This window comes from Vicugna pacos, chromosome 8, assembly GCF_048564905.1.
Source record: "Vicugna pacos chromosome 8, VicPac4, whole genome shotgun sequence".
Lineage (NCBI taxonomy): Eukaryota > Metazoa > Chordata > Mammalia > Artiodactyla > Camelidae > Vicugna > Vicugna pacos.
Window position 1 is genome coordinate 767,355 of NC_132994.1, and position 24,312 is coordinate 791,666.

Sequence of the window (24,312 nt, forward strand, 5' to 3'; positions counted from 1 at the left end):
CAGGTAATTCAGATAATTTCAACAGGTACCAGGTTTTCTGGTTTCAAAAAAAATCATAATTAATATCTACTTTTCTTCTCTATAGTATTTGATACATAAGATGGCCATATTGTAAGACTAACACTGGATTGGAGCAAAGACCAGGGGTCACTACATCACTGCCACACACTGGGGAGTGGGTGGGATCCGAGGTTAAGCACAGGCTTTGTGAAGCCTGGAACTTACACAACCTGGGGGTTCTCTTTAAGTAAAACAATTTTTTAAAATACAAACTTATTAAGAAAATGATTATTTATTTAGAATGTAAAAACAAATTATAAATTTTAAAAAGCTGCAAAATGAGGAGAGGGGCGCAAGGAGTGGGACTGAGGTAAAGGAGAAGCGGGGACAGCCCTGAGGTAGAGGGAAGAAGGTAAGGGGCTGGGAGAGGAGATGTGCGGCCAGAGCAAGGAGGGGTGCACAGAGAGGAGAAGTGGGACTGAGGTAGAGGGGGAGCAGAATAAAGAGCTGAGGTAGATACAGGGAGCGGAGCTAGGAGAGAGGCCGGGACAGAGTACAGCGGAGGGACAAAGGCAGGGCCAAGGCGGTGAGCAGGCCCTTGAGAGCAGGGCCTTGAGAGAAGGGATGGGGGCTTGAGCGGAGAGGAGGATCTGGCAGAGGAAGGCGGGGAGGGTGGGTTCCTAGGAGGGAAGGGGGTCCTCGGGGGAAGGTCAGGGGTCTTTACAGGTGAGGGTGTCGGCCCTGGAGGGAGGGGGTCCTGGGAGGGAGGGAAAGGAAGGAGGGTCCTTGGGCAGAGGGCCGGGGGTCTTTGAGGGGAGGCCAGGGTATGGAGGGGAGGGCAGCGTCCTGGGAGGGGCGGAGGGACGGGGTCCTTGGGGGAAGGGGAGGTCTTTATAAGGGAGGGTGGTGTCCTAGGAGGAAAGGGGTCCTGGGGGGTAAGTGGGGAGGGGTCCTCAGGCGGAGGGCGGGGGGGAGGTCCTTGAGGGGGAGGCTGGGGTTGCCAGGGGAGGGCAGCGTCCTGGGATGGAGGGGGTCAAAAAAAAAAGCTGCAAAATGTCATAGACATCATAAAATTCAAAAAAGAAAACATGACATTTTAATTAATTTGCTTCCTGATTCATCCCTCCATAACTTTTTCGACTTTTTTTTTTGACACATTCTCTTTGATTGCCTCTTCATGTGGTAATTGTATAATAGTTAATAAAGAAAAACAGAAAGCTTTCCGGGGAAGACCGCTGCCCCGGCTGCCGGGGAAGTCTTCCTAACCGCCTGCGTGGCGGTAACTCTAGGCCTGCTACCCGGGGGCGCCAACCAGCCTGTTCCGTGGGAAGCTACTATTCAGAATGACTCTGCATCTTCCGCGACCGTGGTAACTACATTTACTAGCAAAACGCGGCTGGGTCGGGTGTGGGCCTCGGGGCCTGGTCACCAAGGTGCGCTGGGGCCGAAACTGCCAGGCGGGCAGGGCCGGCACCCTCGGCGCCCACACGCTGAATGCGCGGCGCCCGCCCTCCGGACTGCTTGCTGCGTCCTGAGGGGGCGCGTGGGCGTCCTCAGTGGAGTTGCATTGCAGGGCACTTTGTTCCTGGTTTTGTTTGAAAGAGTTTATGTGGTTTCGAAACGGATGCTTTAATTCTGCTATTGTTTCATCTTTTGAGGTTGCTATCCAATTCCAGATGATCGGATTAACGATAGGAGCTTTCATTGCTGTAACAACTGCGCATTCCCTATTTCTTTAGCAGCAAGCTCATCGCCTGTTGGGGTTTCTAGATGTTTCTTTGGAGACCTGGCTGAAAATTCAGATGACTAATATGGGTCTGCTTATCGGTCTTGGGCTGGGATTTTTGTTGACACTCCAGGTGTTTTGAATCCACTCCCTTATAGATATCTTCCGAAGCAGCTATCAACTGGGTGAAGTTAGTTCTCAACTATAGTGACCAACGTGGATACCCCGGGAGGTCACTCTCCCCGAGCTCTGTCCAGGTGGCGTAGGGAAGCATAGGGCTGTGCCCCGTGATGAATAGTCCTTTTCCACAACGTTGGAGATGAAGCCGGGCCTTGAGTCTGCGCCTGCATGTTCCTGCAGCTTCTCAGAGTCCTGTGGACAATAACCCGGGAGATAGACTATGCAGGAATCAGCTCTCTAGAGCAACCTGTCTGGATCTGGGTTGATCTGAAGTCAAGGGAAAATTTGCTTTAATCAGTTTTGCTATGGTAGAGATTAAGCCCATACCTGCCTTGTTTTACAGCGTTCTCTGGGGACTGGGGATAACTTGATTTGGGGAGAGAAGACGAGCCTCACTAATTTTGCAGTTAACACTAATGCTTTGGGTCCTTTATTTGGCAGGGAGAGTTGGTAAAGTGAGTAATACACTATTTTTGGAAGATAAGTCTGGACAGCTTGAAAATGTTTGGGCGCAGTGTTTAACCCTAGAATTGCACCTTAAAAACCAGTGGAGTGATTGAATATTCTGTTGCCTGGGGGCACAATGAAATTTTTAAGGAATTCCAGATGACACAGGAGTGTGGGCAGGTCTGTTAAAAGGACAGTACAGTCTTGACCTGGGAGGCCCAGAGACCCTTCCAGGTTTCCTATAAGTTGGAAACTTGTCATAATAACTCTAAGTTATTACTTAGCCTTTTTTGCCATTCTGAAGTGGCATTTTCTAACAGTGAGTGGAGGGTAGATGCCCATGAGAACCTAAGTCTCCTGTTAAAGAGATCTGTGTCAGTTTCTAATGTACTCATAAATAAAGATGATATTAAAAAAAAGAAATATAATTATTTCCTCTAGCATGTATAACTTGACATTGTTTTCATTATTGATAATTTCAAAAACTCCTTTAGCATCCCAATTTCTTATCAGTGGTGGCCTACAAATTTTCAGGAATGTTATCAGATTTAGGTAGAACTCTATTAGGGTTTTTTTTTTTCCCCCAATATGGCCAAAACATTTAGAAGAATTTTACACAGTCTAGCTTCTGGATCCATACCTCTCAAATGCTGAATCTCCTCCACTACTCACACACTGCAAGCACCAGGCTCTGCTCATGGCTTCATACATCCTCCGCATGGGTTGGCACAGCACAATGGATGTTGGGACTATTTCTGAGAGCCATTTTTACACCAGGGCAGCTAACTGTACGTGAGAGTAATTGCAAACCAGGTAAATATGCCATTAAACCCAAACAAGAATGTTCTCTATACACTGCCCCTTATTGGATCTCAAAATTGTATATAGGCACATCACCCAACTGAAGGGGAAGTGTGTTGAAGAAGTTAGGCAATGAAACAAAAATCAGTCCTAACTGACCAGAGGTAAAATATTCCATTGGTATAAATTTTACAAAATCAGACGAGTATGTTAAATCAGTGTTCAGGTCCCATAATGTTGCATTCTATGTGGGAACAAGCTATCCAAAAATAGTGTCTGGAAAAAAATAAGATAGTGCACAATGGAGATTTTCTTGTTATGATGATCAAATGAAATCTATTTTTTGGTTAGTTAGTAATTTGTTAATGTATTGCATTCCTGATGCTAGTCTATAACCCATGGCATCAGGAAGGAGGGGTAAACACAGAAATATATCACCAGACCCCATCTTTGAAGAACTACTGACCTGACAGGGGCATCAAACTCTATAGGCATTCATTTTCTGCTTTAAAATACTTGATAGATTAAAAGAAAACAATAAAATAAATATATCTTGGCATTAATAACATCCTAATTTCATATTACATACATTGATTACTTGAGAAAATAAAGGCTAATATACAGCTGTCTGAAAAATAGTTTGGTTGGAGAACCATACTAACGTTGTGCAAGAAACAGTTCCTGCCAAACTAGAGCATTCATTGCTTCATCTTGAATACAAGGCTGTTTAACATTTTCATCAGTCGTATGGTTGATGGACTGTAGCACATGATGATTAAATTTACAGACAATAGCAAATTGGAATAAGTGCTTATCACTTGGAAGATAGGATTAGAATTCTAAATGACCTTGCAAAACTGGACAAGAAGTCAGATAAAAGGCTGATGAGCAACTGTACTAAGGAATATGTGGCAAAGTACACTTAGGATTTTTTTAACTACACAAACAAAATGTAGCAAATTCCTCAACAAACATTTTTTTAAATGCAGAAATCACCACCCAGCACAAATTGAACACACTTCAGTAAGTATAGCAATTACATTTTTTGTAATGCTTCATTTTGGAAGTGGCTTAACAACAGTGTGAGTGAAACGAAAGAGAAAATAGTATTTTCCCACTACCCATGGGAAAGTAGTTAGGCAATGATCCTCTCCTAGATCAAAAGTGCCACGCGATCTCTCCTAGATCAAAGTTTGCTCTAACTCAGGAGAAAATGATTTCCTATGGGTATCTGACTACAGAGCTTCTGTATCTGATAGATTTCTATCTACCAGATTTTTTTTCTTAGTGGAAGGAATGTCAAAGCAGTGACATGGGGGCCTAAAATTGGAGTCTGTTGAAGTCAAGTCAACCAGTACTTGTAAAACATTTAGGCATAACATTGCACCAAGTACTATATGCAATAAGATCTATGCATAGGGCATGGTATCTGTGGGTGAAAGAGAATTTGGAAGGATTAAAAACACAACAATAATATGCATTTTCTTCCTTAACTAAGTAGTAAATAAATTTCACTTATTCCATAACAAAAATTAGTGACATTTGTCAATTATATGTGTCATTAGGATTTCTCTAAGGGTAATATTATGATATACACAGAATATTAATACAAATAGAGAAATATTTATAAAAATAAGTGTGATACTCAGAGCAGCATCACAAACACAGTTGGAGTAGCTTTGATGAGTTAGTCACAAGGACTGTGCCCCACATGTATCAAAGGATCAGAAACCTGACAGCCTTCTAGAACATTATGACTAGTTAAAAATCAAAATCTATGTTTATTTTTGGCTCAGGTCATTTTTTTTAACTTTGCTGGTATTTGAAAGCCAATCATAAAGATTTAAGAATATCTCATTAGCTTCACTGAGAGAGAAGACATCTAAACATCTAGAAAACATCCAAACCCAGGAGCACCATGGGAAATAAAGCCCCATTTATATTTTATCTACATGGTTTTATGCAATTTTAAAGATAATCTAGGAATGATTGATATGTCAGCTGTGAGTTATCAGCATGACTAATACTCTAAAGAAACGTTCTACTCCATAGAAAAGTATCACTACAAAGAAATCCACCTTGATTTATTAGGTAGGGCTTCAAAATATTACTTCTTTAACAAAAATAATAGACTTAAGGTTTGAGTATATAAAAGCTTAGAAGTACAGGGCCTTTTTGTAACTCGAAGTTTCCCCAAAGCATTCCATATTTAAAATTCTCCTCTGAGCAAACTCTCTGTGATTAAACTCTCAGGACTAGTGTTAACTGCTTCAGGTGGGAATTTTTTTTTAATGGTATTTCAACATAATTACAAAAAGGCCACACATCAAATGAGTTAGAGGGAGTACCTTTGGTTGGGGAGGAGGGGATGGGGGTAGAAGTTGAGCAGTAAGCTAAAAAGTTTTAAAAATTTAAAATGAGAGAAGTTTTCTCATGGACTAATGATGATAATAACATGGAACGAATTAAGGAGAATAATGTTCATAATTCTAAATTTAAAAGTATTTTTTAAAGGAAGGGTGTGACAGTGTTTCCTGGGTAGATCAAAGTTCTCCTAACACAGAGGTCTTCAAATTCTCACTCGAGCAGTGGTTCTCAAAGTGTGGCCCCTGGGCCAGCAGCCTCAGCTTCCTGGGGAATTTGTTAGAAATGCAAATTATCAGCCCGGATCCCAGACCCACTGAACCAGAAACTCTGTGCAGGGCCCAGTAGTCAAATGTTAACCAAGCCCTTCAGGAGGGTCTGATGCCTGATACAGGCGGAGAATCAAGTGAGCAACACCTGGGAGCGTTCAGCACTCACAGCCAATGCCCAGGCCAAGTCCTAGGCCAATTAAACCAGAACCTCTGAGGACAGGGCCTTGGCATCAGTATGGCTTTCAACACTCCTCAGATGCTTCCAGTGTTGGATAGAGAGTCACTTCCTTGGAGAGCCCCTCTTCCTCCGAGAGAAGGAGCCAACTGGCTGAGCTCCAAACTTAACCCTCCTGCAGCAGGATTAATTATGTCTTGAACTGGCTTGTTTTACTTCTTTTTCAATGAAAGGTTTTCTTAAAAGAAGTGTGAAAACTACGAGCTGAGTAGAGTCAGGACTGATTAATTCTGTTTAAATCCGTTAACAACTGTGTCACTAGAGCCAGACTCTGAAGGAAGGGACCCTGGAGTTAATTTTCGTCTGTGTGGAAATAAGGAAGGGGATGACCATCCTGACCCGTGGGGCACAGTGAGGACTCCCCAACAGCAGAGAATATGGAGAAAGGGACAGGGCTCTAGTGAAGGGAAGGGCAGGAGAGTCCCCCATCAGAATAACAGGCAGGCCCAGACAAGGGTTTAAAACCACAAAAAGCAGGTATGGTGTCACAGACAAATCTCACCTGCATCAGAGTTTACCTGAAGCTACCTTTGTACAGCCAAATGGAGATGAGTCAGACACAAAGTTATCTCTGAAATTGTTCTGCAAAATATTGGGGAAACTTTAAAAAATTTGCTGATGTTAAATATACATGCAAATTTCTAGGCACTTAGCTCAGCAGATTATACCCAATCATCAGCATTAAAGGTTTTCTGGAATATGAGATGGGGTGTGTACCAGCAGGTTGCTCAACAGACTCCGTTTCCCAGGTTTCCCTGGTGAGCTGGCGTCGAGAGAGAGACAGAAATGCAGGACTGGTCTGCTGTTAGTTTCTCTAGCGCCAAGACTTCAAGTAATTGTACTGAAAGTTTAGCAGACATTGTTAAAGGGATTTCCATTCTTCATAAGAAAGATAAACATGCAAAAATTGAGTCTAATTTAGTGATTGAATTGTAAAAGATGAATGTTGGGTATTCTAATTTAAAAGAAACTAGACAGAAATTAGATTAGATTACCTTTCGTTTTTTAATCTTTTTTTTAATTGAAGTTAGTTTACAATGTTGTGTCAATTTCTGGTGTACAGCATAATAATTCAGCCATTCATACACATACATATATTCATTTTCATAAACTTTTTCATTATAGGATATGACAAGATATTGAATATAGTTCCCTCTGCTATGAAGTACAAATTTGCTGTTTATCTACTGTATATATGCCTGCAAATCTCAAACTCCCAATTTATCCCTTCCCACCCCTCCCCCCACCATAACCATAAATTTGTTTTCTATGTCTGTGAGTCTGTTTTTGTTTTGAAAATAAGTTCATTTGTCTTTTCTTTAGATTCCACATATAAGTGATAGCATATGGTATTTTTCTTTCTCTTTTTGGCTTACTTCACTTAAAACGACAACCTCCAAGTCTATCCATGTTGCTACAAATGGCATTATTTTATTATTTTTTATGTTGAGTAGTATTGCATTGTATAAATATATCACAACTTCTTTATCAGTCATCTGTCAATGGACATTTAGGTTTTGCATCCAAAATAGCTTAAAGACTTAAACATAAGACAAGACACAATAAATATCTTAGAAGAAAACATAGGCAAAACATTATCTGACATACATCTTAGCAGTGTTCCCCTAGGACAGTCTACTGAGGGAATAGAAATAAAAGCAGAAATAAACCTAATCAAACGCAACCTTATGCAAAGGAAACCATAAACAATACAAAAGGACAACATACAAAATGGGAGAGAATATTTGCAAATGATGAGACTGACAAGGGCTTAATTTCCAGAATATATAAACAACTCATACAATTGTTAATTAAAAAAAAACAAACAACCCAATCCAAAAATGGGCAGAAGACCTAAACAAGCAGTTCTCCAAAGAAGACCTACAAATGGCCAAAGAGCACAAGGAAAAATGCTCAGTATCACTAATTATCAGAGAAATGCAAATCAAAACTACAATGAGGTATCACCTCACACCAGTCAGAATGGCCATTATTCAAAAATCCACAAATGGTAAATGCTGGAGAGGGTGTGGAGAAAAGGGAACCCTTCTACACTGTTGGTGGGAATGTAGTTTGGTGTAGCCAGTATGGAAAACAGTATGGAGAGTCCTCAAAAAGCGAAAAATAGACTTACCATATGATTCAGTAATCCCACTCTTGGGCATATATATTCAGAGGGAATTTTAATTCAAAAAGATACATGCACCCCAATGTTCAGAGCAGCACTACAAACAATAGCCAAGACGTGGAAACAACCTAAATGTCCATTGACAGAAAACTGGATAGATTAGATTAACTTTCAGTTGAAGACAGTGACGTAGTTATATATCCCAGTTATTTATGCTATCTCATTATATCAAATAATAAGAATTTGAAATTTGGTCCAGACATATAAAATACTGCAGATACAAAGAATTCGCATGAAAAAAATAAAAATGGAAAAGAATAGTTGGGGGTCTCAACAGTATAATTTCTCATTTTTAAGAAAGCATCAAAATGTCCTTTAGTTTTTCCCTACAACAATAATTCAAAAACATTAGCTGCCCCAAAGTCACCTGGAAGGCTTGTTAAAACACAGATTGCTGGGCCCCACTCCCAGAGTTTCTGAGGCCAGAGGTCTGGAGAGCAATTCGATTTTGCATTTCAAACAAGTTCTTTGGTGATGTTGATGGTTCTGCTCTGGGCACCACACTTTGAGAAGCGCTGATTTAGAATACTGAGTTGATTCCAGCATGCAGAATTTATTTAAAGTTACATACCACATAAGCTTTATAAAGAGATAAAGATTAAGTAAATAAATATATGTAACCTACCCCTAACCTAAGAAATTAAACATTACAGTGCAGTTGAAAGCTCCTGTACATCTTTCCTATTCCATTCCTCTTCCAACTTCAACCCTAGGAGTAATCAATATCCTTCATATCTAATTGTTATTCTTTATGGTTTGCAGAGAACTACAGAAAATCATTAAGAAACAGGAAATCTTAAAAAAAAAGTATACAATTATTTTTTAAAAGCATGAAATAACATTTTATATCCATTTGATGGGCAAAACTTAGAAAGTTGAGTAATGCCAAGTATTGGAGGGTTTGATGCTGGAGGGATACAGGGATATGAGAATGTTCATGCCTACTGGTGGTGCAGTGATGGAGCTTTCTAGAAAACAATCTAGAGTTTCTTGATCAAACCAATACAAATATACACTATGGCCCCTGCAACTTAGCTCCTGAGTATCCATTCCTAAGAAATTTCACCTATAAAAGGTGCCATATTTGAAGATTGTGATGGAAGTCAGAGGGAATGTGTTGTCCAATTGGTAATGCTCAACATTAATCATTAGGGAAATGCAAATCAAAGCCACAGTAAGGATGACCTGGAGAATATTATGCTAAGTGGAGTAAGTTAAACAGAGAAAGGCAAATACCCTATGTTATTACTTGCATGTGGAATCTAAGAAATGAAACAAATAAATTAATGTAATAAAACAGAAACGGACTCACAAATATTGAAAACAAACTAGTGATTACCAGTGGGGAGAAGGAAGGGGGGAAGGGCACGGTAGGGGTAGGAGTTAAGAGGTACAAACTACTATGTATAAAATAAGTAAGCTACTAGGCCATATTGTACAGCTTAGGGAAATGTAGTCATTATTTTCTAATAACTTTAAATGAAGCATAACCTATAACAATTTGGAATCACTATGTTGTACCTCTGAAACTAATATGTTATAAATCAACTATACTCAAATTTAAAATTTTTTTAATTAAAAAATAAGCAACATCAAATGGTACATCTTAAATATATGCAATTTTTATTTATCCCTTAGTAAAGCTGATTTTTTTGTTTTACTTAACTATTAAAAAAAAATAGGGACCAATACTTCCCTGGCAGGGGAGATACCGTGATCATGGAGATGGTTTTCCCAGGGAGACGCTCATCCATTGCACTCCAGGTGTTCTGACCCCTGTGATTTCCCCAAACGCGGAAGACTCAACTGTGTATTTGTGGTAGTGGGGGACTGTGTTTTGTGCTTCCCCTAAAAAAAAAAAAATAGGGAACACGTGTAGGTAACCTACAATGATTGCTTTTTGAATCTACAGAATGGATTCAAAACAAAGGTCTTAGGGGGCCACTCCCTAGAATGCTATCAAAAGAGCTGTGAAAAAAGATCCTGTGGAGATAACCTAATCTGGGAAGAAAGGTTTATGATAATCTAATCTGGGAAGAAAGGTTTGCGATAATCTAATCTGGGAAGAATGGTTTACCTACTCCCTCAAGAGTATAAAAGGAGTGGAGAGAGGCTTGGGTGACCCACTTGGCAACCTGAGAGGGAAGCTACCAGAGAGGACCTCTCATCGCATTACCAGGCGAGCAGGCCGGAGAGAGGGTGAGTAGATCTCACCAACCCGTGTGTGAAAGGGTGGGAAGTCGGGCTTCGCAGGCCTTAGAAATTGTCAATATGGTTCTTTCCCTCCAGGGAGTGAGATTTGGGGTGCAGAAGTGAATGGGGAGTTTGCTTTTGAACATATCTCTAGGATTTTTAGAACTGTGCATAATTTTTCTATTTAAAAAAGTTTCAGTTTGTTAAGAAGTAACCTGAAAAAAGAAAAAAAAAGTAATCTGGATCTTTTATCTCCAGATTACACAGGTGATTACATTTTACAGCCCAAATATCTGTAAAACAAATATTTGACATCAGACCTATCCCAGATAATCGGGGGAAGTATGGTCACAAAATTTATATTTGGTTATCAAAGGATTATTTTATTAAAGATTGAAGCCACGTCCAATAAGACATATATTATATAATGTAATGTCTGGTCACTGATAAGTTTAAAAATCAGTATTTTTTTATAATTAAAAAAACCCAATCTGGCATTGGAAAGGTGAACCATAATTTTTTTAATAACCTGGTATTTTTGCTCTGGGAATCTAATTATACATACTTGATCTTGATTACCTGCTTAATCAAATAAGTCCCCAGTAATCATGTTGTAAGGCTTAATGAGTGGAATGCTTGAAGATATCAAAGCTTTTATTTTAAAAGGCACCCTTGGTTATTCAAGTCTGAATAGAATCTGCATGGTAATTGAATGGTGGTGTGTGAAAAACAGTTTTGGTCTTCATGCTCAATAGTGAAAGCCAAAGGTCAATTTGCCTCCTCCTTAGAAATAACCAATTACACGGTGGCCTAAGTATAGAATTCTCATTGGCTAAGTCAGGTTAACCAGGGCCGGCTTGGAATCCTGTCATGTAGTACAGTGACTTTAATGCCACAGTGTAACAGGACTTTCTTCAGCTTTAGCACATGTTTAGAACTCGATGCCCCCCAACTCAGGCATCACAGGTAAGGAATGTACAGTTCACTGGTGAAGAATTGTTCGCGCTTTATCTCTGATTAAATCGGGGAATTGGAATTCGACATCTTTGTATATAACAGCAAGAAAGATCAAAAGCATGATTTAAAATTCATACAGGGGTTGTAGGAGAGGGAAAAGGAAGGGGAAATTATGGTGTGAACAGCTAAATGAAACTACTGTCCAGTTTGAGAGTGTACTTGAAATGGGGTGCAATTAATTAATTTGACTCAGATATTTTAAAAACAATGGTTACAGTTGTTTAAAGCAGAAAATAAGAAAGAATAGCAAGGCATCAAAGTTAGTGAAGTCATATCAGTTGGCATTATTTTAAGAAACTTATAAACACCGCTGGAAATTCCTAGCTATCAATCTAGAAATTTCCATAGACATAAACTATACTTTTTTTTTTTTTGGTAATTCAGTGATTAAAAATTTTTTAAAGAAATACTGGAAGCACAAATATTCATATAATTTTTATATAGCTTTTTATCAAAGTACAGTTGATTTATATTGTTGTGTTACTTTCTGGTATACAGCATAGTGATTCAGTTATACAGCTATATATATAATATATATATCCTTTTTCACATTCTTTTTCATTTACATCATTACAAAGTTTTGAATGTAGTTCCCTGTGCTGTACATTAGGACCTTGTTGTTTATCTATTTTATATACAGTACTTTGTATCTACTAATTCCAAACTCCTAATTTATCCCTCCCCTTCCTTTCCCCTTTGGTAACCATAAATTTGTTTTCTATGTCTGTCTGTTTCTGTTTTGTAAATACATTCATTTGTATCATTTTTTTTTTAGATTCCACATATAAGTGCTATCATACAGTATTTCTCTTTCTCTGTCTGACTTCCTTCACTTAGTATGATAATATCTAGGTCCATCTATGTTGCTGCAAATGACATTATTTCATTCTTTTTATGGCTGAGTAGTATGCCATTGTATGTATATACTACATCTTCTTTATCCAATCACCTATCAATGAACATTTAGGTTGCTTCTGTGTCTTAGCTATTGTATGTAGTGCTGCTATGAACATTGGGGTGTATGCATCTTTTCAGATTAAAATTTCCTCTGGATATGTGCCCAGGAGTAGAATTGCTGGATCAAATGCTAAGTCTATTTTTAGTTTTTTGAGGAATCTCCATACTGTTTTCCATAGTGGCTACATCAAATTACATTCCCACCAACAATGTAGGAGGGTTCCCTTTGCTCCACACCCTCTACAGCATTTGTTGTTTGTGGACTTCTTAATTCTGGCCATTCTGACTGGTGTGAGGTTATACCTCATTGAAGTTTTGATTTGCATTTCTCTATAATTAGTGATGTAGAGCATATTTTCATGTCCCTATTCGCCATCTGTACGATTCCTTGGAGAAATGTCTATTTAGGTCTTCCGCCCTATTTTGGAATGGGTTGTTTGTTTTTGTTATTGAGTTATATGAGCTGTTTGTGTATTCTGGAAATTAAGCCCTTGTCAGTTGCATCATTTGCAAATATTTTCTCCCAGTCTGTAGGTTGTCTTTGTGTTTTGTTTATGTTTCCTTTGCTGTGCAAAAGCTTATAAGTTTGATTAGATCCCCATTTGTTTATTTCTGCTTTTATTTCTATTGCTTCGGGAGACTGACCCAGGAAAACATTGCTATGATTTATGTCAGAGAATATTTTGCCTATGCTCTCTTCTAGGAGATTTATGGTGTCTGCCTTATGTTTAAGTATTTGAGCCATTTTGAGTTTATTTTTGTGTATGGTGTGAGGAACTGTTCTAACTTCATTGATTTACATATGGCTGAATAGCTTGGAAGCATGAATATTCAAATTCACTGATGGTAGACTCCTCTCAGCAAAAGCATTTAAAAAGCCTTTGGAATTCTCAGCAGAAGTGTATTTAGTTACAATTCAGTCTGCAGTCTTTTTTTTTTTTTTTTTTTGTCTCCAAGTACCCTTCATTACAGTAGAATTTTTCTGTATTGTCAAGCTTCTCATCCTTCTGGAAAATTTCAACCAATATGAAAAGGATTTGTGTTTTTTGTTTTGTTTTCCATCCAATTAACATCACACTGGGAGTATTTGGGCCAAAACTTGAGACCAAAAGTTCTCATACTCTCTCTTCCAGACTCTAGTCCCTCTGTAGGAAGACTCTATATTTCCACTCTCACGTTCCAACCCCTCAGGCAGAATTAGGCATCTTGCCTCAGGGTTCCCATAGCACTCAACAGAAAACACTGATTATACATTTTATCATGCTGTACTGTAACTGTTTACACGTGGGTCACTTTTGAGGCTAGCATCATTTTTCACAGTGGGAGCCTCACCTCTTAGACCAGTGCCCGTGCATAGTAAATGCTCACAGAAACTTTCATCAGACCCCTACAAGGAGAAGTATGTTTAAAGAGGCAATATGGGTAGATGGTTTTGTCTTTCTGCATGACAAACCATCAAAGGCATGTTTTCACCCTGCCTAGCTGATGACTGAAGCAGCAGCACCTGGGAGCTTTAGCGTTCACAGACCCCAACCTGTGAATCAGAATCACTGCAGGTGCCTCTAGGGGAGCCAGAACCTCAGGAGATTTGAGTATTTATTTAAGGAACCCATGGATCCTGATTTCATGAAAAGAACAATCAGTCTGGGAGCAGTTTTCAGTTTTTGACTAGTTCAGTCATAAGTGTGTTTCAGCCTCTCCTTATGGAAGATGGAGAAGCCAATTCTCCACCCAATGCCTTGTTAGAGTTGGCAAGAGATGCAATCAGATAATATAAAGGAAATCACCTGGGAGTTAAATTGCATGGAAAGGCAAGTTATGGTCCTGTAAGGAGGACTTCCCCTTGGCTAGGAGACTTTGCCACTTTCTGTGAGTCACTTATCCTCTCCAGGGCTCTGTTCCCTGAGGTATAATAAACGATCTTCCAGGCCTTTCTAGCTCTATCTTTACATGGCTCTAAAATTCCTTCATCTTCTCATGTTTGGAAAAACTCCATCCTCCAACCTCTTACTGCATTTGCTGCCTCTCATCATTCTAACAGCTTCTGAATCTCAGCTGTTCCAAAAAGGCACACAGTGTTCTTACGATTTGCAGTGTCCTTATACAATAACCATGGCAGACAGAGAGACTGGGCCATGTAGATAGAGTGCTTTGAAAAGACAAAATCTCCTTAAAAATGAAAAACTATTACGTAGAAGCAAGGGGTCCAAGAATAAAAAAATAACTAAAAACATTGAAGGTTCATTTTTAATGATTCCATGATCATAAATTTGGTACACAGATGCAGGATAAAATACTAAATAGGACACAACAAGATGTTTGCCATCCTGAATTAAGCCCTATATGTACAGCAACCACTGGTGGGGATTGCCCCCTCTCAAAAAGGATTTAATTGAAGGAAAACTATTAAAAATACTGTAAAATCTGTTCTTAAGTAACTATCATTACCATTAACTGGTCAGCAACTTCAGTGTAGGTAGAGATTACCCACCAGTTAACAGAATACATGCCATTCTCTTCTCAATTAAACTTTTTTTTTAATGAAGTGACCATTATTTTATTTATAGAAATAGCATCATAAATGTACATAACATTACAATGATCTATGTTAGACAAATAGCAATTTCTGTTCACAGAAATTATGAGTATATATAAATATCCCTGATGGAGAAGAAAACACATGTTTTAATGGAGGTATGTGAACTTGAATTTTTACAAGATTTTTAAAGTGAACAAAGTTGGAAATATTATGAATAGCAATGAATATACTGTGCATTGTTTTAAATAGCCAGAAAGAGAAAGAAAAATACCATATGATATCACTCATATGTGGAATCAATTAAACTTTAATTAGCATTTCTTTGGTGCAACAAACCAAATAAAGGCAAAGGAAAATTTCTCCTTACATTTTCAAAAAGTTAATCCAGTCTTCAAGTTCACATTTTTGCGAATCTAAAAGCCTACTCACACTCGTAAAATATAACTATTTAAAAGTATTATGATACACTTGCTTTAGGTTTGCCCTGTCAAGTGTTTTCTCAAGGCCTGGCTTCTGTCTGCCTGATAGTGCACAGAAGGGAGGATGATGCCAGAGGGGAAGTTAAGTCTAGAATTCTCTGTGCAAAGCCTCTGCCAAAGAGATCAGCATGTCACTATCACTGTAGGTGAATCTGTACTAGATCAATAATTCATTTCTGGGTCACTGATACTACTTATCAATTCTTTGGTCTTGTTATTCATTTCAAGGAATAAAAAGTAAGATTATTCTAAGCAGTAATGTAAAAGTGAGTTATTAGTAGTCTTTTAGGAAAAATACTCAAATATAGAAACAACAGACCACAAAAGAGAGTAAACAATCTGGCCTTGATACTGTTCAAGATAAGCCAGCCTGTTATCACCCTGACTTTCTTGATTTCACCTTCTAATCTCATTGTCTGCTGCTAGATCCTATTTCTTGGGTTCTGTGTCCTACCAAACACCAGCACTGTCCTCCACACATCCTTAAGTCAAGCATTAAACAATAATACCACAAAATGTGCTGGTTGTTCATTAAATACCTGCTATGTGCCAAGCGCTGTGTTAGGCACAGGGAAATTAACAGGACATGGCCTCTGCCTTGGAAAGCTTTATGGGGAGTGAGGGAGCATTCAGTTAGTCTATAAGCTTGTCGTAGACATTCTTTTCCTGGAGGTCATCTGATGTTATAAATAACATTTTCAGTTTCCTTTTTAACACTATGGAGATTGTCCTGACAGGCACACACCAATAAATCAACAAAAACATGTTCATTTATTTGTAAAACCACAATCATAGTTCTTAATTAAAGCTTATTAAAGGAAGCTAAGAAGCAGTTATGAGTGGTTTCTTTCCTCCTGACAACAGCAACCCAGGAAGGACAGACTAGGAAATAATAGAAATAATATTATAAAAGATCATGGAGTGGCCTCTTGCACAAAAGACTAAAGAATGTATCCGTAGCCATTATTTTCATAATATAATAACCAATTTCCATAGTTTTCAGCGGTATTTCTTAATCAAAGTGAATTACTTGAAAGTGAAATTTTACAAATACAAGCCTAATTTATAAAATTCAATTCAATAGACATAAAGTTACCCTATCAAGCTGCTCTAAAAGTTTGTTAAAGGCTTGGCCTCAGTTTCTATTTATCTCGTCACAGACCAGTAACAGCTTGTAGGGTGGCGCTGGTTCATGGACTACACTTGGAGTATCATTGGCCTAGGGCACAGTTTCTCTTGAAATGTTCATGAGAATGAGAAGGGAGGATGGAGTCCCAGTAATTTATTACATTATCATATTTGGTGATTCACTTTTACTAAACTCACAGAAGATAACATATAAGCTGGAATGCAAGGACTTTGGAGTAATTCCTTTCCAGGATTAGAATTGGGGGACTCCCAATAACCCATTAAAAGTTTATTGGGCAAGAACTAGAGCATAAGAAAGTAAATAACCTTAAGGGATGTTCCAAGGCAAGGAGAGTAATTTAGCAGAGAATTGAAGGCAGAGACTCTTGTCAAGCCACTGGGATTTGAATCCCAGCCACATCACATAATGCTTGTGTGACAAACTTTGAGGCTCTGTGTCCTGATCTTTATAATGGGTATAATATCAATCTGGAGAGGTTGATAAAAGGATTAATATAGTACTTAATACAGTATCTAATGCATAATAAGTAATCGATAAATATCAGTTGATGTGAATACCATTCTATAATGATATATCTCTACAATAACCAGCATGCTCACTGTATACAGAATCAACGCCTCTTCCCTGGGCAGCGCTGGATCAACACTGATAACCCTCAAATCTTTAGGCTTTACTCCTCTATGTATGTACCCAGTATCATCTTCCTTCCATTCTCAGTCTTCCTCCAGGCAGATACAATAAAATCGATTTAATATCAGTTTACAATCACATTCTAGTTCGACTTCTCTTAGATTATACCAAAGTCATGTTGACTCAAGTTTGAGATATTTCCAAATGTCATACATTTATAGGCAATCTTCTGGCTTATAACCACAGATATGGTATATAAACACCTTCACTGTGGAAGTTTCTGGTTTAATTCTCTGAAGACCTTATTAGCTTTTATTTCAAGTTCTCAGGGAACTTCTCACTGGCTGGGCATTACATTTCCACATATGATAGCAAATAAATTCACATTAAAAGCAAATTATAATAGGATTAATTCTCTGGAAACATGGACTCAGAACAAGATGGTTGTCATGTTTTGACAGCTGGAGTCAGGTTAGAATAACCTAGTGCCTTCATCTCTGCTGCTGAGATTATAAGGCTGCAGATCTATCAGAACGACCTCTTGGACAAATTCTAACTCCCAGTTTCTAAATGCCACATAAATACTCCTTCCTCTACTTCTAAATAGTCATCCTACGATTAAATGTTTCAATTTTCTTCCATGAAAATAACATTCCTAGACATTCATTTTCTGAAAATATTCCCTGAAATTCTGAAAATATTAAGAATATTTGATATGACTTAATTCATTTGAGCATCACTTGATATTCCCCACTCCCAATAATAAGGGTAGCATTTTTGGAAAGAAATCAGAAAATATAGAAATTGGTAAAGAAAAAAATTTTTTCATCACATCACCCAGTGATACAAAGAGCTTAAATATCAGTTATAACATCATTGACATTTTGGTTTATTTCTTCCTGTTTTTAACTTATTTTAACTTACATTTTTACATGGTTGTAATTATACAAATTATTTAATTTATATCCTTTTTTCATTTAATATTACAGAGTATTTCCTCTATGTCAAAGTCATTAAAGGCTACTTTTAATATCTGAAAAATATGCCATTGTGTAGATATTTCATATGTTAGTATCTCAAGTGATATCACCTACTATGTGTTGATTTTTTTAACCAACTTCTTCTATCTCAGAGTCTGAGTTTTCGAGTAAGTTGAAGAAAAAAATACAAATGTGTGTAGCACAGATTGAAAAACAGTTAAGAGCACAATAAATTTTAGCCTTTCTTACTATTATAGTTACCTATCAGGAGTTTTGACTGTTCCGTGGAAACTTAAGTATACAATTTTTAGGCATTCCCACTCCTCTATTCCTGAAATCATCAGAAATAATGCCTCTCCAAGAATAATTTGAGGACCTTTATTTCTTTTATGCTTCTGGTTTATTCCTTACAAACACTTTGCTGATGAAAATGGTCATGTGAATTATGTAACTTTCTGTCAGGGTGCCTATAAAATTCAGCCCCATGGCATAAAATAAGCTTATAATAATGGCCTTATATGTTTTTTGGACATTGGAAGCTATAGGGCGTGTTGTGATTCAAATTGTCTCAATGCTATTTCACTATCTTTGATCTACTCACTTCTCTTCGTTTCTGCCGTCCTCACCATAGTCAACACTTTCACTGTCCACCATTTAGCAAGGCAGGAAACCTCGAGTCTTTCACCCCATCACACCAATTCCACTCTAGGGCTCTCTTCACCATTCTACAAAGAATAGGAAAAAAATGATTTTCTTAAAACAGAAATTTCCTGTTAAGCAGCTGTTGCTCATTGTCCTTAAAATAAAGTCCAATACTTACCATGGCCTGGAAGGCTCTGCGTGACCCAGTCCCTGCCAGGTCTCCAGGGTGACTCCTGCCTTTCTCCTCTTTTCTTACTTTGCTACAGCCCCTCCAGTCTTTCATTTCCATGAGCACAACCAAGCTCCTTCCACCTGGGGTATCTGTCCTGTCATTTCCTCCACCGAGAATCTCTCTCTCCTCCTCCTCTTTCTGTGATTCATTCTTACCATTTAGGTCCAGGTCTCCTGGGAGACACTGCCCGCCTTCCCAGTCTAAAGTCACTGCCCCAGCTATTCTGTTTACCTCCTTCAAAGAGCATATTACAACTTATAATTCTATTCTTTGCTTAGTTACTTGTTATTTTCTCTTTCCTCTTCAGTATATAAATTCCACTGGCAGCAGGAACAATGTTTATGTTGTTCATCATAAGATAGCAGAGTGCCTGGCAAAGGCTAGGCATTTAACAGGTGTAGAGGAGGGAGGGAGGGTGGGTAGCCCCAGCTACGGGAGTGAGAGAAAAGCCCGGGGAGCCTGCGGAGCAGGGCCAGGCAGCCCTCGGACAAACCCCAGTGAGTACCATCATTAAAAGGACTGAAAAACCAAGAGAAGCCTGCAAAGAAAACAGGAAGACTGCAAACAGGATGCCCCCAAAGGATTTCAGAAGGGAAATTAATCTGGTCATATCTGAACAGATCCTGACTGAGTATCTCCTGGGTGCATTATTATGTCAGAGGCCGCCAGAAATGCATGATATGATACTATCTTAAGTAGAAGAAATTTTGAAATGCTTCTATGCTCCTTTTTTCTTATTCAGTATCTTCTGGTAATGAAATGAGCTACAGAAATACACTAAAATAGCAATGTTTGTTAACAGCTAAAAACAAATTGTGATAGAGTAGGAAAAAGGCATGCCTACTATAGTTTTTCTGTTAAATGTTATGTTTTCTGGACACTGTTCAAGAACATGCCTCCTTATGTAAGGCTTACCCCAGTGATGCTGCTTGGGTCAGTGTTGGCCTGGATTATCTGCAGTCTAAATGCCAACTCTGTAAATTAAACCTGCCAAATGACAGCTTTGCCATAGCATGCATAACAAACCTTTAAAATTTATTTATACTCCACTCCGTTGCTCCAGCCAGATTAAATTCTCCTTTCCAAAGCTATTTTTGCCTCACTTCAGCCTGTGGCATAATTTTTTATGCAATTAAATAAAGACTGTGGCCCTCCTGATTTCTAATTCCCAAGTGATTTTTATTCAGACTTTAGAACAGAGAAAGAAAATTTTCCAAGTTCACTAAAAATAAGAGTTTTCTAAAACTAGAGTCCTCCTGGTACCCAGTATGTGAATCAGTCATAGTAATGGTATGCTATGAAAATATTATCAATTATTATAGGTTCATAATAAACCCTTTATTCTGTCCCAAACAGAATAGTGAGACAGTTCCTTTCACTATGCAAATAGAAATATTTTTACTAATATGTCTGTCACATCTTAATATGCGCACGGAACCTCCACAGAACAGTCACTATATTAAATGGCAGGGTTTCTAATTTGAAGACCTACCTATGCAATTTTGGGGTTTGTATTCAAATTGATTAAAATTAGACATGAAAGGTAAAGGGACAGAAAATGGACATATTAGAGATTTACTAAAGAGAATTGTTTCTTAAAATAGATAATTTTAAAAGGTTTTTTGAAAATTGTCTTAAAGCAGTTTTACAGAGAAAACATTACTTCTAATGACTGAGTTTGACAACTTAATAAAATGTTTATTTCTGATCCAGTAGGATTCATTTATCTAAAGATATTTACATCTTCAGCACCCACCTGGATGTCTGACAGGGTCGAAACACAGTAGTCCAAGTTCAGGGACTGGCCTATGGACTTTGACCCTGAAAGGCTTCTTGTGACAAACTTAATTGCTTTTTGGAGATTTCTGTGTTAAAAGTTCGCACAGAAATAATCATGCAGCATTGCTGTTTGGGTTTTGTTATTCATCAAACTTCCTAAAAAAAAGACTTGATCTCATCACAAGAAAAAAAACCTGTACTTACATATGGAAAGAGATGTTAGCTACATTTATTGTGATTATTTTGTAAAATACACAAATATTATATCATTGTCATACACCTGAAGCTAATATAATGTTATATGTCAATTATGCGTCAATTTAAAAGTAATAATACACAAAAATATAGATTTTTTAAAAGACTTGATGAATCTTTAAATCAGTAACTTAGAGGAGGAAAATGAAGTCACTTTTTAACATAGAACATACTTCAGTTTTAAACAACATTCACACGCCAAAAATTATGTTCTCAGAAATTTAAGTATACTCTACATTTTTAACCTTTTTTTACAAACCACATAAAAAGATTCATTTTAGATATAAAATAAAATAGGCTGTTCTGTAACAACAAAAGGAAAACAAACTGTTACAATGTTGATACAAGCTGTGTATCCCTGAATTTTTAGGACACCTTTTAAGTATGGGGATATACTTAGATTGCCCTCTGCACTGGTATCCAGACGCCTACTGGGGTACTTGCCTCTACTAAGTATTCTTGGCACATCATTATACCTTGCAATCTAGTATTTTTTTTCTGGGTTGGTATTGTCACTTTTGATCTTTCCATCATTGCAGTGGCAATACTCTTACTATATTAAAAAATTTTTATCAGACTCCCTCAACCTACCATTTATAACCTTAATAAATCTGAGGAGAGAGAAAGGACTGAAATCCTCCATTCTTTTTATGTCTGGTATAAATGGAATCATTCAAAGTTTACTAGGAGATCTGCCATCCTGTAGAGATTTCTCTGCATCTTCATCTTCAGGGTTTGCTGATCCAGACAGACTCTTTTCAGAAACAGTCTTCTGCAGTGTTTCATCTTCCATAAGGATTTTCCTCGTGATTCTTTTATAGTCTTCTTTATCTCCCAACTGTTGGCTTTGGCATTTTGAATATGCTGATGGAAAGTCCTGCCTACCATGAGCTCAAGGACACATGTTCTGCTGAGAAAAGTAACTCCTACCAGGGCATTTTGTTTAGCTGGATAAGAAGTCTTCAATCTTAGGGCTTCTTCTGGAACATTGCTTTTCAGAGGTTTTCTCTTACCTCTGGATGTCTGGACCACTATTTGCAAGCCTGCTAGCTCAGTCTGGAGAACCTCTACTTCCGTAAGTATGGGTTCTGATGCTCCAAGTGCAAATCTATAGAGATTAAGTGAGTCCTCCGACAACAGGATTCTCCTAAACAATGATGGGATGGACTACTGTTCTCTGAGAATCAGCATCTTAAAACTATTGGGCTCAGGAGAGCAGACACGCTCAGCATAGCAGTGAACCACAATAGCACGGGACACATATAAACATGGCAGCTGTCAGAGTGCCAGGCCCATAACTACTCCGAGAGAATTCAGTGAGCTGGTCAGCGAGACCACACTTAAACCTTGTTTAAAGTGTGTCCTTTTTCTTCAATACCAAAAGCTTTATCTAGTTTTTTATCCTTGAACTATGTTCTTTCAAAGTAGAAACAAGCTAGTTCCTCATCTGAGAAGCTAATAACAGACCCCCGCCCCCGCCCCCGGCCCGAAGCTGTTAGGCCACTTGTGAGTTTGAGCCCAGCTTTTCCAGCTTGATGAGCAACAGCTGACTGGATACTTCATGTCAGCATTGCTAATTACAGGATCCAGCTCACAAGGCTCACAACTCGTATCACAAGTTCTACAAGAAAACTGGCTCATACTGAATTAGCTCTGCTAACTATTAGCTGAATTTATATCTTCTCCCACCAAATTCATTTTTTGAAAAGCCACTGGGTGAAAAAATACTTTCACTTTCCCCCCAGCTCACTGTGCTGACCATCTTTGGGTGAGAGTTGCTGATTGTATGTGTTTTCTAACTACAGTATTGTGTATGTGGGTCAAGCCTTTTATATATTATGGTGTTAATTCTGCCCGCGTTACATCGCCAATATTCTCTCCCAATGGGCCATTAAGTATTTTAACTTTGTCAAAAGTCTTTTGCCATATCAAGGATTTTAATTTTTATATAATGAAATCTGTCTTTTTCTTTGTGACTTGAGTTCTCTGATCTAGTTAAGAAGGCCTCTCTCACCCCAAGATTATTTTTTTAATCCTCCTATATTTTTAGGACTTAAAAACTTCAAATCTTTACTCCTTCATAGTTTGTGAAGGTACATTATGTATTTCTCAAGTTCTTTAGTTTCCCTTGATTTAGGTGGGATTCAAAAGTTTCCTTGACAAGCAATTTATTTAAAACGAAGGTGATGTGACTTTTGTTCCTGCAAAAGCCTGCCTGACCCAATTCCTTTTGAAAGCACTTACTCTGTTTAGAGTATACGTTTATAAGAAAGTTGAGTAAGTATGCAAGCACAGTCTCTTAAGTATAAGTTCTGACAAATCCTAAGACGCTGCTGACCAAGAAAACAATTTGATCCCTAAAGCCCTCTCCAATCCACTGCTTAGTGAAAACAGCAAACAAAGGGCCTCAGTGTTAGCAGAAAATCGAGTTCTTCAAAGCAGGTAAAACTCCTGTTTACTCCTTCCAGAAAGCGGAGAAGAAAGAGTTTTCAGATTATAAATGACAGAGTTGCCCTTGTGTAACACAGAACAATTGTGATAAGGCTTTTACTTCTTAAGGGCCTAAATTACGAACATAGTGGGGCAGTTCTGAAAATGAACAAAAAGGAAAGCTTTAGCTCTGACGCAAAAAATTACATCAATCCTTGACAAAAACAGAAGATTCCTAATTTTTAAAATGCTCCCTAACCTTTCATTATCAGTGACAACGCATCAAGTGAGCAGCAGTACAAAGGATGCATGTGATTTCGAAATGCCACGATTGAGCCAATGCTGTTGCCCGCGTACGTAGTACGAAGGCGTGACCAAAATAGACTGGGAAGCAGAGGGCTTTATCTGCATCACGAGATACTCTCCCATCCTCTATAGGATGTTTGCTGCAGTAAGTCCTCCCCGCTGGAACGAGCCCCGCGACCGGTGCTCGCTCTGTCCCGGCCAAGGGCCGTGGCACCCCAGGGGTTGTCACCCGACAGCGGTAGGACCACAGAAACATTTGGTGACGGGGACCGCAGGGCGCAGGTGCCAAGGTAAACCGCTGGCAAAGATGACTGTGGTTTGACTTAGGGCAGAAGGAAGCGAGGGCCGGGACTGAGCGTTCCCAAGGGGACTGCATTTTAAGTTGAGGCCAACTTCAGGCCTCCTCAGGTGACAAGAGCGCAGTGGCTGGTGGTTTTAATTGGGTAGATCTGCATCCCTTCCCGCTCCCGACCCCAGGAAGCGTCCAACCTAGTCCCTCCTCGGCCTCTT

The 24,312-nt window shown here is 38.5% G+C and overlaps 1 long non-coding RNA gene, 2 other non-coding genes and 1 pseudogene across 4 annotated transcripts; 2 read left to right on the forward strand and 2 right to left on the reverse strand.

Moving 5' to 3' along the window:
* Positions 1–24,312, reverse strand: part of LOC116279086 (otoferlin-like) — a 445,501-nt pseudogene that overhangs the window by 345,652 nt on the left and 75,537 nt on the right.
* On the reverse strand, positions 1,074–24,029 carry LOC116279088 (uncharacterized). Of its 2 annotated transcripts, none has more exons than XR_012074774.1 (5): positions 23,756–24,029; positions 20,789–20,967; positions 18,760–18,883; positions 2,994–3,139; positions 1,074–2,098 (listed from the first exon to the last, which is right to left on the reverse strand). It is a non-coding gene; the product is annotated as an uncharacterized lncRNA (long non-coding RNA). The 2 variants fall into 2 exon arrangements; XR_012074773.1 differs by having other exon boundaries at positions 1,074–2,173.
* On the forward strand, positions 1,938–2,141 carry LOC116279090 (small nucleolar RNA SNORA73 family). Its single transcript, XR_004188424.2, has one exon. It is a non-coding gene; the product is annotated as a small nucleolar RNA SNORA73 family (small nucleolar RNA).
* LOC116279089 (U1 spliceosomal RNA) lies at positions 9,902–10,064 on the forward strand. The gene has a single exon (XR_004188423.2). It is a non-coding gene; the product is annotated as a U1 spliceosomal RNA (small nuclear RNA).